We start from the raw sequence: 15018 nt of genomic DNA, 5'->3' as shown, positions 1-15018 counted from the left end.
ATATTTTGGAGTACGTATTACATTTTTAATTAACTGCATCTTTGCACTAGCTGTACCTGTATTATTTTCTTTACTTTTTGGTTGACAGAAACACATATGGAACAGAAGCTTGATTCCAGGAGAAAGCTAGCCAGCCAGCCAAGTATTAGAAATGTACACCATTCATGTAACTCCAAAGGAGGAATTGGGTTCTTTCTTTCTTTCTTTCTTTCTTTCTTTCTTTCTTTCTTTCTTTCTTCACAGTAAAAGAAAACCGACATTTTCAGACTGTCGTCTGCCCCACCCAATGGGTCAGTATTTTTATAATCCAAAATTGGCCAGCCTACATGGAAAAGCTACAAACATATGAACTAAAACAAAGATGCTCCACTTTAGCAGCCATGATCTGAGTTTAAATGTAGATTACTGTCTGGGTGAAGGCAAGATGTGCTACAGAAAGACGACTCACATCAGTTTACCACCTAAAAGGGCAGGTGTGCCTCCTAGGAAACAGAATGCTAGTCTGTCAGCCTTGGCCCTACCAGCTTGCCGCCTGCTGCCTCTTTTTAATATTCACCTCCGTTATTTTTGTCACCTATGGCTTTGTTTTAACGCCTTAAACTAGCTGCTGTTATTCATATTTTTTTGACTTGATCTGTATTTAAGGCCTTAAATGCTTTGTCCTCCACATTGGCATAGATAGTTGGCAACTGACTGCATCTGGGATAAGGGGCCAGATACCCTTGCCATATGCTTGTATAATGGCCTTGTGGTTCTGCTAACTGACAGAAAAAACACTGAAGGTCACATTTGTGAAATATCACTTCTGCCTGGAAGCACACTCACTCTTTAATTCTTTCATTCAGCTGGCAGAGTGGTGGGGAGTTGAAATTTTGAGGTGGTTTAAGAATGTAATAAATCTCTATTTCTGAAAGATTCCTTAGGATTGCTTCAAAAACCAGCAACATGGGTACAGTGCACTTCCAGAGTTAGACCAACTTCAGACATTACAAATCTGTATTGGAAATTCATAATGTTCAAAACAAACAAAAATAATATATCTCAGGCCTGCTGGAGTACATTCTTGCTCAATACCAAACACAAAAATATTTTAGATAGTCCAGTTGGCAGGGCCAGGGCAAGACATTTTACTGCTTGAGATGAAGGACAAGATTGTGCCGTCTCCTTATTTCAGGTACAAGATGGCAGTCTTGAGCATCTTCAACTGCACCTGACAGCAGTGGTCAGTTTAAGCTGCCTTGTGCACGCACACCTCTGTCCTCCAATGGAAGGGAATAGAAGGGGGGCTCATGAGATCTGCTGCTTCTGTCCTCCTCCTTTTCAGCATCCACCACTGGAGGCAGTTGCATCACTTTGCCTAATGGTAAGATTGGCCCTGGAAGAGGCAAAGAATTGAGAAAAAAAGCACAAGGTCTTCTCTAGACTTTACCAGTTCACACTATAAGTCAGTATCTGTGAGGCTGTATGTTGATTATGCAAATAGTTTTCCATTGTTATTGTTGTTTTAAACAACACTACATTTTTGCAGTATATGGAAAGCTAGCATGCCAGGAAAAGGTCTAGGTTGAAATACTACCTTTGCATGTACAGGAATATAAGCTTAGCAGAGGGAAGCATACAATAGTGATTTCTCCACTTGTGGCCGGAAGTGCTACAACCCAAGGACTGCAGCTCCATATATGAATAACATGACTCCGGTCAGATGGGCACACATTTCTACTGACTCTTTATAGGGTTTTATAACAGTTGTTGATGGAAAGGGAAAATGTGCCTACAGAACATGAGCGGTGGCATCATAAAAGAGAATTTTTATCCCCCTGATTACACATTTTTAATGAAGGAAAAGAGGGCTGGTGTTCTCATGTATGGACACTCCTCAGCATGAATAACCTTACCAACTCAGAAAACTGGGTCAGCCAAATTCAAGCTGCATCCTTTAACACTCTCCCACACAAAATGCTTTCTAAATTATTAATCCAAACCTGACAGTTGTCATTAGTACACAAGCCCATCATTTCTTTTAAAAAGGGTAACACACTTTGCTCCGGAACACTTGTTAAAACTAAGTTAATGTTCTGTAAACAATGTACGCTCTCAGCTGAAACGTTGTTTTTCTTTCTTCAGATTTACTTTTTTTTTCCTTCAAAAAATCAGAGTATGAACAGAATTAAGATTTGGTTTCAGTCCAGCCTTGGCAGTTGGCACCTGCCTTTGTGGTAAGCCAAACCATCTGGGACTAAATAGCCTTGGACTCTGTGGAATTCCTACTCCTGATCTCATTTTGTGTCTGTGTGTCTGTGTGTTGGTTAAGAAGGATGCAATAGACTTGGCTTACGTTAGGCAACATGACAAATACCTAACATGGCTTTCAAACAGTCATCAAATGTTGTATATACATTTCTTCTATTATTTAAGTTAAAGATGCATATCTCTTGTAGTTATCAAGGCAGAAATGTTGATAATGCTGTTATGAAATATCTGTCAAAGTGCTTTGGTCTTCTAAACAAAACCTATGCATACTTCCATCTGTCAAGTAGACTGTACTGCAGAAGGCCCAGATGTCTCAAAAGGAAGTAAACCAATGAAACAACACAAATAGATATTGTATTTGTTCTTATCCTTATCAGGAAAATTGTTTTCTAAGCAACTAAGAGAAACATGGCAAAGAGAAATGTGAGGACTATTCCTCTCAGAATTTACTCACAAAATGTTTATAATTCTATTTGATAGGTTTAGAAGTAAGACTGTAAGAAGAGATGTATATTTTGCGGCACACAAGATGTACTCTAGGTAGGTTCCCTTGTGGTGAGGTCATCCATCACCTGGGGTGGTGATCTCTCACCGCAAGCGTTCTCCCCTTGCTCAGAATCTCCTGCATTGAAAGAGGTATGTATTTTAAATGACCTCTGAAGTGCCTTTCCAGTTGTTGTTTTTAATCGAAGTAAAGGAAAACCAGTTATGTTAACTGAGAAAATTTATGGGAGAACTGGATGAGGGCATATCCTGGAAAAGAACAAGGCCGGCTGGCCAGCTGGAATATTGAACAGGAGCACTGCACACGGCAACATTTTGCCTCCATGGACGGAGGAGGCAGGAATGCTTCTGAATACCAGTTTCTGGAAACTATAGGAAGAGAGAGTGTTCTAGTGCTTGGGTCCCGCTTGAAGGTTTCCCACAGGCCTCTGGGTGGCCACTGTGAGAACAGGAAGATTGTCTAGATCAGGAGTAGGCAACCTAAGGCCCAGGGGCCGGATGTGGCCCAATCACCTTCTCAATCTGGCCCGCAGATGGTTTGGGAATCAGCGTGTTTTTACATGAGTAGAATGTGTGCTTTTATTTAAAATGCATCTCTGGGTTAATTGTGGGGCATAGGAATTTGTTCATTATTTTTTTCAAAATATAGTCCGGCCCACCACATGGTCTGAGGGACGGTGGACCGGCCCACGGCTGAAAAAGGTTGCTGACCACTGGTCTAGATGGACCATGGAACTGATCTAGCAGGCTCTTCTTGCATGCTTAACATCTTGCTGTAGTTTCCTCATATTTTGAACCATTTCCAGTGTAACATTCTATTTCCTTGCACATAGAAAATTAACTTGGTCCAAGGTGTGGTAGGTTGCATCTCGTTTCACAGATATGCTCATTTTCTTCTTTTTTTTTCTTTTAAAATATATTTTATTGAGCTTCGTACAACCTAATTGGTACAATAAAGAGGAACAAAAACAAGACAAATACAGATTTATTGTGGAATATGCTCGTTTTCCATTGTTATTGTGTCTACAGTGGTTCCTTGGGTTAAGTACTTAATTCGTTCCCGAAGTCCATTCTTAACCTGAAGCACCACTTTAGCTAATGGGTCCTCCTGCTGCTGCTGCGCCACCGGAGCACGATTTCTGTTCTCATCCTGAAGTTCTTAACCCAAGGTAATATTTCTGGGTTAACGGAGTCTGTAACCTGAAGTGTATGTAACCTGAAGTGTATGTAACCTCAGGTACCACTGTATTCTGATCCTTATCTGCATTCTGAGGTGCTTTTGTCCATTCTACTACAGTGGTATCTTGGTACTCGAACAGCTTGGCTCCCAAACAAATCGGCTTCCAAACACTGCAAACCTGGAAGTAAGTGTTCCGGTTGGCAAATGTTTTTCAGAAGCTGAACGTCTGACGCGGCTTCTGTGGCTTTCAATTGTGTTCAGGAAGCTCCTGCAGCCAAATGGAAGCTGCACCTTGGTTTTTGAATGGTTTTGGGAGTTGAACGGACTCCTGGAACAGATTCAGTTTGAGAACCAAGGTACCACTGTACTTTGCTTTGCTATTTGATTGTACATTGGCCAGGCCTGAATATTCTTAGGGTTTTTCTGAGCCTGGCTGAGATTTTGGATGCTGGTCTCTTCAGTGCTTTTTTCTTAAAAAAATGTTCAGCACTGGGTCTCTTGCCATGCGTTGCATACCTGAGCAGCCAGAGCTTCACTCCCACCAGAATGAAATGGATATTCTGATAATTTCCCTAACTCTGTGAGTTCTTCTCTGTTTCTGTTCATTAGTCTTTGCTGTTTCAGTGGGGGTCACAGGGGAGGTGGTTACCAGCCTGCGTTATGAAATGTTCATTTGGAGTGGAGGCAAGCAATTATAACCTCTTACGTGTATGTGTGTATGATTTTAATTTTTTTTTAACATCTGAGGTTGCAAGGCTAGGAGTCTGTTAAACCTTCAGAATCCCCACAGAGTGTTAATGCTGGCAAGCCTTGGTTGCAATTAAGTGCCTGTGTGTCATTTTTGGTGTGTAACCTTGATTGTCTATTCACAGCTAACACTCAAGCCAATGAATAGCTCTTCTGATTGTATCCACTGCTTATTTTGAGTCCACTGAAGAGAAGCACAGAGTCTTTATCTCTGCTAAATATTTAAATGAGACAAATCAGCCATAACTGTCTTGGATGATTTTCATTTTCTGTTTTTGTATCCCAGTATGAACCACAACAGAATAGCTTTGATAATAATAATAGTGATGGTGATGATGATAATAATAATACTAATAATAATACCATTTGATGTGGGGATTTTTTATTCAAATTGTTCTATTGAAAAAGAGTTTTCTATCAGTGAAATAGTGTATGGTTCACACGCACCTCCAACTCTAGGGATGGAAGGGGTCTGTCAATTTCTGTTTTATCAGTTTCTTGGTTTTGCAGTCTTAAATTCAGTTCTCCACATTTCTGGGGGGGGGGACCCTTATCAGCATTTTAGTGCCAAACTGACCTAATGAACACAATTTTAAGTGCAGTTTTGACTAATCTACACCTTTCCCCAAGCAATTCCGCCAAATGTAATACATTTTGGTATGCTGTTTTCACTGCTATCTTCATTTCGTCATAGACATCTAACACATCCATTTTGTAAACACTGCTCAATTGCAACTCCATTACAACTCCATTGCAAAATTCAGATATGTGCGATTTTCAGAGAATCAAAGTTGTGCTTTGGTTCGCATATGGTTTTGGAAAGTGTGAATTTGATAGATCTGCCTTTCGATGCATACTGAATCTAATTTCTGCTCCCTTCCCACTGCTTCCCAGCAGTGACCCTGTCAAAACTGGTGCCTCTTCAAGAGCCCTTGAAGCACTGCCTGGTTTCGCTTGCAGCTGTTTATTGGAGAAGAGAAGATGAAAGGTAGACAGCCAGGACCGCTCGTCAGTATCCCAGAACTTTGAAGCCAGTTTAATGACTACATCCTGCACAACTATTCTCTTTATGTTGAGCCCAGGGGTTGAAAGGAGGAACGCTGGTGTCACACAGCTGCATGAACTGCACATGGAGTGCATGACAAGGTTTTCTTTCTCCGTTGTGTTGCATCAAGCACAAGCCTCACGCTGTTGACGTTCACTGAACAAAGGCTGTATCTGTATGACCCTGTTTCAGAGGGACGTGGTAGAATATGCACAGAGCAGCTGTTTATACCTGTTAAGGGTGCTGCTTTCACAGATGTCGTATAAAGGAGCAAATGCGGTAAATAGGCTGCCGAAGCTTGAAAATAGTGAGCTACTAATTAGCTTTCAGAGGCCAAAGGAAAAGGGAGTGCTTTTCAAAGGACTTCTTTCAGTGTGTCTCATAGGCCAAATAATGTTCTAAGGGTGCATTTTCAGTGGCTATGAGTACTAGCTTGTGAATAATTGGAGCATAAGATACGCATAGGCTGCAGATGATTTTCACTGATTGCCAACATGCATGCACAGTAGAAGTGGGGGGAGCTGTCCCAGTGATCCAGTTTGTGATGTGGACATTTGGTTCTTCCAAACCTGTCAGCCTCACTTTTTCAGGACACATTGACTAAGCACAGACCAAGAACGGGGAAGACATCTGTTCAGATGCCCACTGATGCCTGAGCAGAACTCCCAGAAAACTCATCTTGAAATATTTTGTCTCATGTTGACAATGACAATGAGCCTTTGAAATGCTCACCCGTGTGGGAAATAGAGTCTTGATAGAAAGTGTGGTTGCCAAGCTAACGCTAAAGAACTTTGAAATATGTTCCTACCAGGGAACAAGATAATGTAGCCAAGGCAGCAGGATTTAATTCCCCTCTCAGCTGAGTGGAGATTAAAGCCTTGTGCAAAAACGCCACTAATATAAGCATTTTTATGCACCCTTTCCTCCCAGTATATGCATTTCCACATACATTGCTTGGTTTGAGATAATTGTGCTTCAGTTCACATATTGGTTCGAGATGTATGGCCTAGGTTGTTTCTCATTAAAATGCAATCAAAATCAAATTCATTCCATCTCTGGTGATAGAATGCATGCTTTCTATGGAGGAGCTCCACAAGTCAGAGCAGACAAAAGTATGACATGTTATTAGGCAATTTTGTCAATTTCCCCAACACATCATTAGCTGACCAGGATGCTTAGATACTCAGTGTGATAGGCAGAGAGAACATCATAAAGAGATGACAATTTTGGTGGCAGCTCTGAGCTTCTTGTAACAAGTAGCTCTATCCTAAGTGCTCAGGTATGGACAACATACTGGTGGCTGTACACAGAAGAGTGTAAACACACCATTATAGCAAGCCCAAGTTGTTTTCCTTTGTTTTAACAGAAAAAGAACTTGAGTAATTGGAAATAAATAGCTGACCTTTTGTTTCTGTTTATTCCATGCTCTTAGTCTGAAATATTCACTCAGCACAGCAATTAAAATCTGCTGATAGGTCTTGCTGTCACTTCCATTTTGTTGCTGTTGTTGCCTCAGAGTTTTATAGTTAATGAAAGGTACTCCTAAAAGTATACTGGTGGTAAAAAACAATCATTACCAAAACTTATCTCAATAGTTATTGGTTTCGTATAATGATGTGCTAAAACTATTAATTTTGATATTTCAGTAAGCAAATTTGACTGATATTTTACACTTTAGTTTCTTTCCCAACAAAAAGAAAAGGTGACTGCTTTAAGCTGATGATGTTATACTATTAGAATTTGTATTTGTTTCTTTTGGGAACACTATATTCAGAATCAGAGGCATCTAAGTTCTGCATTTGTGCAACTGAATCAAGAGGCCACCTGTTCTTTAAAATTGGTATACAGTCGTACCTTGGAAGCCGAATGGAATCTGTTCTGGAAGTCTGTTTGACTTCCGAAACATTTAGAAAGCAAGGCGTGGCTTCTGATTGGCTGCAGGAAGCTCCTGCAGCCAATCGGAAGCCACGGAAGCCGTGCCAGATGTTCGGGTTCCAAAGAACATTTGCAAACTGGCACACTCACTTCAGGGTTTGCGGCATTCGGCAGCCAAAATGTTCATGTGGCAAGGCGTTCGGCTGCCAAGGTACTACTGTATCAGACCATAATGTCACAATGCACTGATTCATGTTTGGTACATCCTAACCTATGCAAGATTTAAGAACCTAAGCACTTAGGCTTCATAATGGGGCTGTAGATTTGATGGAGATGCTACTTGCTAGTTTCGTTAGGAATATTCAATATGTTTTTACTTTAAACTACAGGTGAATATTTGGATGACACAATAAACAGTGTGAAGTGTATACTAAAAACACAGGTCATGTGTACAGTAAAAAATGCTGCACCAGCAATTTAAAATCCATTCCACTCATTTTATCAAAGTCATCTGGAAACCTCTCCCCCCCCAACACTCATGTACACAAAATGGGTGAATTGGTAGGTCACAGATTTGTAGCTCCCTTCGCAAGCAAACACAGCCATGTAGAGCCACTTTTCATACGGTTGTGATATGTGTGTGGAATACCACACCTATATGGAGTAGACCACATCCCAGGAAAGAGGGTGCCAAGCCACATGATCTGCCTCACCCTTACAATATGTCCAAAGCATGTCTGTGATCTCCAAGGCATATTTGGGAATATTGCAGATTGTGAAAGTTCCTTCTAGATGCAGGACATAGGAAAGAGGAAACTAAATCAGCAATTCCTCATCTTAGCACCCGGAATGGGGGAACTTTGTATGTGGAGGACCATATTCTCTCAGGGTAAATATCTTGGGTACTGCACGCTGAAGGGAAGGCAGTGAGGGCTAGATTTAGTGGTGGGTGGGGCCAAAGTCAAAGAGGATGAGGTCAGAGCAGCCTTATCTGCTTTTGGCTCTGCCCCAGCCTGCCCCTGACAGTGCAGCAGGGAGTGAACCACCAGTTTTCTTTCTGCCACCCCTTTTCCAACACACCATTCTTTCTCTAATAGTCTCTCTCTACCTTCCCTACCGGGACGCGGGTGGCGCTGTGGGTAAATCCTAGGGCTTGCCGATCGCATGGTCGGCGGTTCAAATCCCCGCGGCGGGGTGAGCTCCCGTCTGCGGTCCCAGCTCCTGCCCACCTAGCAGTTCGAAAGCACCCCTAAAAGTGCAAGTAGATAAATAGGTACCGCTTTCTAGCGGGAAGGTAACGGCGTTTCCGTGTGCTGCGCTGGCTCGCCAGAGCAGCTTTGTCACGCTGGCCACGTGACCCGGAAGTGTCTCCGGACAGCGCTGGCCCCCGGCCTCTTAAGTGAGATGGGCGCACAACCCTAGAGTCGGACACGACTGGCCCGTACGGGCAGGGGTACCTTTACCTTTTACCTTCCCTACCAGAAAATCCACCCCACTTAGAAAAAAGTCCTGTTTGCACAAAAGGAGTGAGGGTGGGGCTTTTTTCTAAACCTAATTACTGCACCCAGAAGATGAATGTGATTTTAGGGGGTTGTGGTGTATGGGGAGGGGAGGTTTAAGTCTACCTTTCTCAGTTGCCACCTCAACACCCACCCACCCACTCTGCATGACAACTAGACATAGAAAAAAATGGGGAAATGGCATAAAATAAGGCAGCTTCCCCAAATCCTAACATAATTTGTTATAATTTTTTTACCAGGGGGGTCTATGAGTTTTCGAACTTAGGTCCTAAAGAAAAACGCATTGCTTGAAAGCTATGTACAACTTTATTGACTGTAGTGGCTGACCTCTTGCAGCTTCACAACTTATGATGAACTCCAGCCAAGTGTGTGAACTTTTTCCACTGAAATGTTCTGTGTTTGGTGGGTAACCCTGAAGTTCTGGTATGGAAATTAGTCTGAGTGGCTCATTCTCTTCACGATTGTTGCCCACTTGATGTTAGATGGGCACAAGCAATGGACATCCCTTCACTTGTTACAGTTGTGGGCAAAGGAGGCGAGTATTTCTCCTGCTTTTTGAATGTGGCATAAACAAAGATCATACATGCCAAGAAAGCTATTTTGCAAGAGAGGAGCTGTGGGCAGGGGACAGACGGCGAGCTGGATTTGTTTCGCATTTTTGTGGCTTTGTGGGTGGTATGGCAGATGGGCATGTATGTGTGAGGAAAGGAAATGACCTAAAAGAGGAGGAAAGAGCATGCGAGCATCTTCTCCCTGTGAAATGTTCAAAAATATCTCTGCATGTAATACCAGTGGGTTGTTTCTAGACTCCAGACACTGGAGCTTCAGCTGTTTCTATTTAATGCTCAGTGACTGTAATCCTGAAAAGTCAGGGCACGTTTTACATTTTCATTCTCCATCAGTGACTCACTGAATTTTTTAAAGGCTCTCTTGTGAAGTGAACAGCACTGAACAACAATCTGGAACTTCTTTAGAGGAGCCTTAGGCTCAAGGCGGCTATCCAGGACTACAGCTTCCGGCTGCGATCCTCAAAAGCACAAACAAATATCTGGAAACAGTTTTGACTCCGACCCTACTTTACAAATGCAAAGCACAGCTTCTTTTGTCCATAGGCTTCTTTTATCCCCTACCCACAGCTCCCCCTCCCCCTTTGGAATATTTACCAACTAACTTGGCTTAAACTCGCCTATTGGAACAAAGAGAATCCATATTGCTCATGTCAAGAGACTCTGTTTTAATTCGGCTTGGGTTAGGAAACTGTGGAAAGAATGAGGGTGCAATAAGAGTCAATGTGCAACAAGAATCCACAAGAGCAGTTCTTCAGCCATCAATGCCTCTACAGAATCCTGATCTCCATTCTGTCAATACCAATGGGTCAGGTGCCATGAAGTTCATTACTGCCACCATTGCTTGGATGAGGGAATTGCAAGCATGTCAAGTTCTGAGACTTAACCCCATAGACAAGAATCCTTCTGCCCTTAGGAATCAGGTGATTCTGGAGAGCCCATCCCACTCCACTGGCTTCCACAAAGCCCCAAGGCTTATTTCATTCCCTTGCCTCTGTAGCTTGATTTTCTGCTTCCCTCCACTTCATGTACATGCTACCTTTCAAGTTGCTGATGGATAAACATTGCTAGAATTTAAGATTATGCCACTTAACACCATGCAGTGGGCAATCAAGTGAGAGGCACAATATTTCCAGTGATATCCATTCCTAGATTCATTGCAGGAAGAGGCTAGATTTTTCCAGGGATACTTGGCACTCTCCTAAAGAACATACCATGCTTCTTGTTTTAGCTAAATAGTCTTCCATGGGACAAGAGTCTGGTTTGTGTGCTTGGCCATCTGAAGGTGCCATATGTGCCATGGGGCAGGGAAGTCACATGGGGTGTCCATCATTTTCATCCTGTGCTTATGAGCTTTCCAGAAGCATCTGGGTGGTCACTGCAAGAAACAGAATGTAGGGTTTGATGGAAAGCCTTGCAGTAGCTATACAGATCAATGACAATTGTGAGGATCAGGTTAATTTAATTTATTCCTGATGTTCAAAATTCAATTGCTTTTGTAGCTAAAACTGCACCATTCATCTACCAAAGAGTAGAATTTGTAGACTAGTAAAAGCAAATTGCAGAAGTACAAGATCTTTAGGGGGAAACCCTCCTGCAAACCAGGCCAAAGGAAGTTGAGCATGCTAAGGGACAATAGAATGCTGACTGGCTGTTATTGCTGGAGGACAGGCAGAAAACCAACAGGAAGAGCAAACAGCGTGTTTTGTTACAGTACCCACTTAAAAATATATATACTATTCTCACTTGACAAATTGGCAGCACGAATGCTAAAATAGCTACCTAATCTTAAATTGATACCTCAATGTTTCATAATGATTGATATGGTGTCTTGGTTCATGGGCATGATTCCAGCCTCATCAGCTTGAGGTAAAAAAGCTCAACAGTTTTACCTGTCATGTAGGTATGTAATCCTCTTGATGGGCTACCTATTGAAAATGTTGTAGGGTATGAGGACGCTTCCCCAGATTATGAGGAAGCTGTCTTTTATTTTTCTGAGTGCACCCTTATCCTTCCCCCCTTTCTCACATGCAAACACAGAGAGAACTCTGTCATTTTTTGTTGGAGACCAACTAGAATTCTCCTGCTGTGTGACCTGTCTCTCCCCATTAAATGGATGACATGAAGGGCACCTTTATCATATTTATGATATGTGGAAATTACCTGAGTGATTCCCCATTTCCTCCACTTCTTGATATGACAAGTTTTGGCAGATCATCTCTCAGAAAGTCATGGTATTAATGGACTCTCTGGGAGGTGTTTTGTTTTTTTTAATGTTGCTTTGCTGCTGGTACAGTAGAGAGGACTATGTGTGTTTAAGCACACATGTATTTGAGGGGAATGGCTTGCAGAATTAGCAGCCACTTCATTGTAATCCATTTCCATCTCCAGACTGCTCTCTGGCAAGTCAGCATTGGGTGTTTGCACTGGTAGGATGCCCATTTCTGTCTGGTGATAAAAACTAGTTTTGACGGCAATCTCTTGGATGACGCTGCGTCTCTGCAGCAAGTTGATAAATGCTATGACTGATGAAAGCAAGCAAGGATTTAGCTAGAGGACATTCCTGAATTTTGATTTTATAAAAATCCAACCAGCTTTTGGTATAATTATCTGGAGCAAGTAACATGCAATAAATAACAATGACAGTCCAATTCTTAAAGCTTTACAGGTAGTATCTATTCAAAAGTTTGGGGAATATCTGAAATCACAGCTATATTAATCTGCCTACCTTTTCCTGGTGTGCAATTTTCTGTTCCATCTTTACCTCAGGGGGGGGGGTCAGATTGTGTTTGGCCCAGATGAAGAGGAGCATTCATTCCATCCTCCAATCCTCCTTTTACAGGGGCTCGGCGGAACATCACACTAACATTCCTGATATCAAAGAACATAGACTGGAAAGCTCCTCTCAGCCATAAACACTTACATCAAGAGAACTGCTCATTTCCAACATATGGTGTCCCAGAAGTCACAGGCTTTGGAAAATATGCAAGGGCCAAATTCTACCTTACTGATATGGAGAGTAAATGAAGTTGAACAGAGGTGGCAGGGAAAGGTCAACCATATCTCTGTGGGTCACGAAACTAGTTTTCTCACCACAGACCCTCCAAGTGTCCTTATTTTCCAGGGACAGCCCCAGATTTACAGAAGCTGTTACAGTTGCTGATTTGATCCTGTAATGTCCCGCTTTTCCTTAGGATGTCCCTATTTTCAATATAGAGAAATGATGGAAGGTATGGAGTTATCTGTCTCTTGAGCCATCTGAAGGCGGCCCTGCATAGGGAAGTTCTTTTAAATGTTTAATGTTTTACTATGTTTTTATATATGTTGGAAACAAGCCAGAGTGGCTGAGGCAACCCAGTCAGATGGGCAGGGTATAAATAGCAAAAGTGTTATTGTTATTAAATAGGAATGCCCTATTTTCATCAGAGAAATGTTGGCGAGTATGTCAGCACAAACCCTATTTTTTTCATTCTGATCTCAAAACACTTCCTAATGGTCACTTTCTGACAAGCATTTGCATACACCACCATTCACCCTGGTTTCCGAATATTTCAAATAGCACTTCCAGCTGACACTCTCTCCTCAGGATCTACTGCTCACATGAGCAGTTCACCATAAATGCAGTTTGAACCCAGACAGAAACCAAGCCAGGGTTTTGGCTATTTTTTTAAAAGCATATTTCCCCCGTGTACAAATTCCCTGTGAGACCCCTCGCCCACAAAAGCTAAATGAACACAAAGCTTGCTTTGCTCCTTGCTTACACACTATATCAGCATGCAATTTCTTCCTTGGGGTTAGTAGTTCTTACCTACTATACAGTAACTGACAGGACAATTCAAGGGGCGTTGCACAGATACCAGCCCAGGCGTTCTTATACAGCTCCAAGGGCCATTGGAACATCCCGAAAGTTATCTCTCTATTCCATGTGCTGCCAAAACTTGTGCTGCCAAAATTGGTACCTGTCAAAACTGGTACACACTTTCTAAGAACAGTGGTACGGGAACAAAGGTGGAGACAATCAGCTCCAAATTCACTCTTACAAATGTTGGATAATGGTGATAAAAATGACATTTCCTATCGCATCATGCTGTCCTAATTCCAGTTTCGTTTCTGTTTGCAAAACCTCTACAGTACTAGGGGAAAAAATATGTCCAAATGGTCTAACAGAATAACAGATGCCTGGCACTGGTTTAAAATGAAATGTCAGTTTTTAAAGTCTGCAGGCCAGAATTTTTATTCCTAATCAAGCCCTACCGAAATGTATGGGAGAGGCAGAACTCTTACTCCTCTTGAATCAATCGCTGCTCATCAATAAAACACATCAGGTAAGCACAGTCGGTGGAATGCTAGTGGATTGGGCCCACTTGAGCCCACTGTTTAAATAAAATAGGAGCAGCCACTGGTGATCTAATGCCACAGTTTGAGGGCTGGGGGAGGGGGGAGTTCCAAAAGCTCTATTCCTTCATTTCCCCTTCCCTTTCCCTCTAAATAAATTGAAGAGCAGGTTCAGCTGTCAGATCAGGGTTGTCACTGATAAAGTAAAATGATATGGGAGCCACTGAGCCTTGCTGAAAAGTGGAGACTAACCATCAGGATTACTCTAGTGGGGTAAAATGTATTTATCTTCCCACCATTTCCTGTTCTCGCCTGGCTAGCCAACAAACCGCCCCCCCCAGCCCACCCCCTGCTGATTTTTCTGACGATCTGTTTGACTTACTCCATAAGAGCATCAGCCTATACTGAAATCTGAAAGTTAAATATAGGCATTTCCATTCTGACTCCCTCCGCCCCCGTTCAGCCCTTTGAAATGCACAGGCCTGTTTTGTCCGACTTTCCTTTAATTCATGCAGAACATGCCTTGGAAATTTCGGGCTTCTGTCCACAGAACAGCGATTCTGTGCCAGAGGGAGCCTCTGGCCATTCCCAGACATTGTTTATGACCAGAGTTCAAAGGGAACTCAGCCAGCTGTCTTAGCTGTTTGTGCCATTTATCTCCCTTGTCCCCCATTTGATTTTTCACATTTTCCACTCCTTTGGAGAAACACATCCTTCAGGCATCTTGCTACGCAAGCCCTGTCCTCAACTCCGCTTCCTCTCCTAGCGAGCGTTTCCCCCTCCCCACCACCATGTGACAAATGGAAGCCATCAAGCCTTTCAAGTATGTGAGGCTGTCGGCCAAATTTGAGACTCACATATTTCATTTCCTTTGGGTGCATTGTGCTGTCCTCGGACCCTCGCAAAGGGAATCCCTCTGGGAAAATGTGCCTTGGCACGGGCTGGTTGCCCCGAAGCACACTGTAGTCTGCGTTCCATAAAAATAAAATTAAAAAA

The sequence above is a fragment of the Podarcis raffonei genome, chromosome 3 (genome assembly GCF_027172205.1).
Source record: "Podarcis raffonei isolate rPodRaf1 chromosome 3, rPodRaf1.pri, whole genome shotgun sequence".
NCBI lineage: Eukaryota > Metazoa > Chordata > Lepidosauria > Squamata > Lacertidae > Podarcis > Podarcis raffonei.
The sequence above is the reverse complement of the archived record's forward strand: the minus strand, read 5'-3'. Positions refer to the sequence as shown.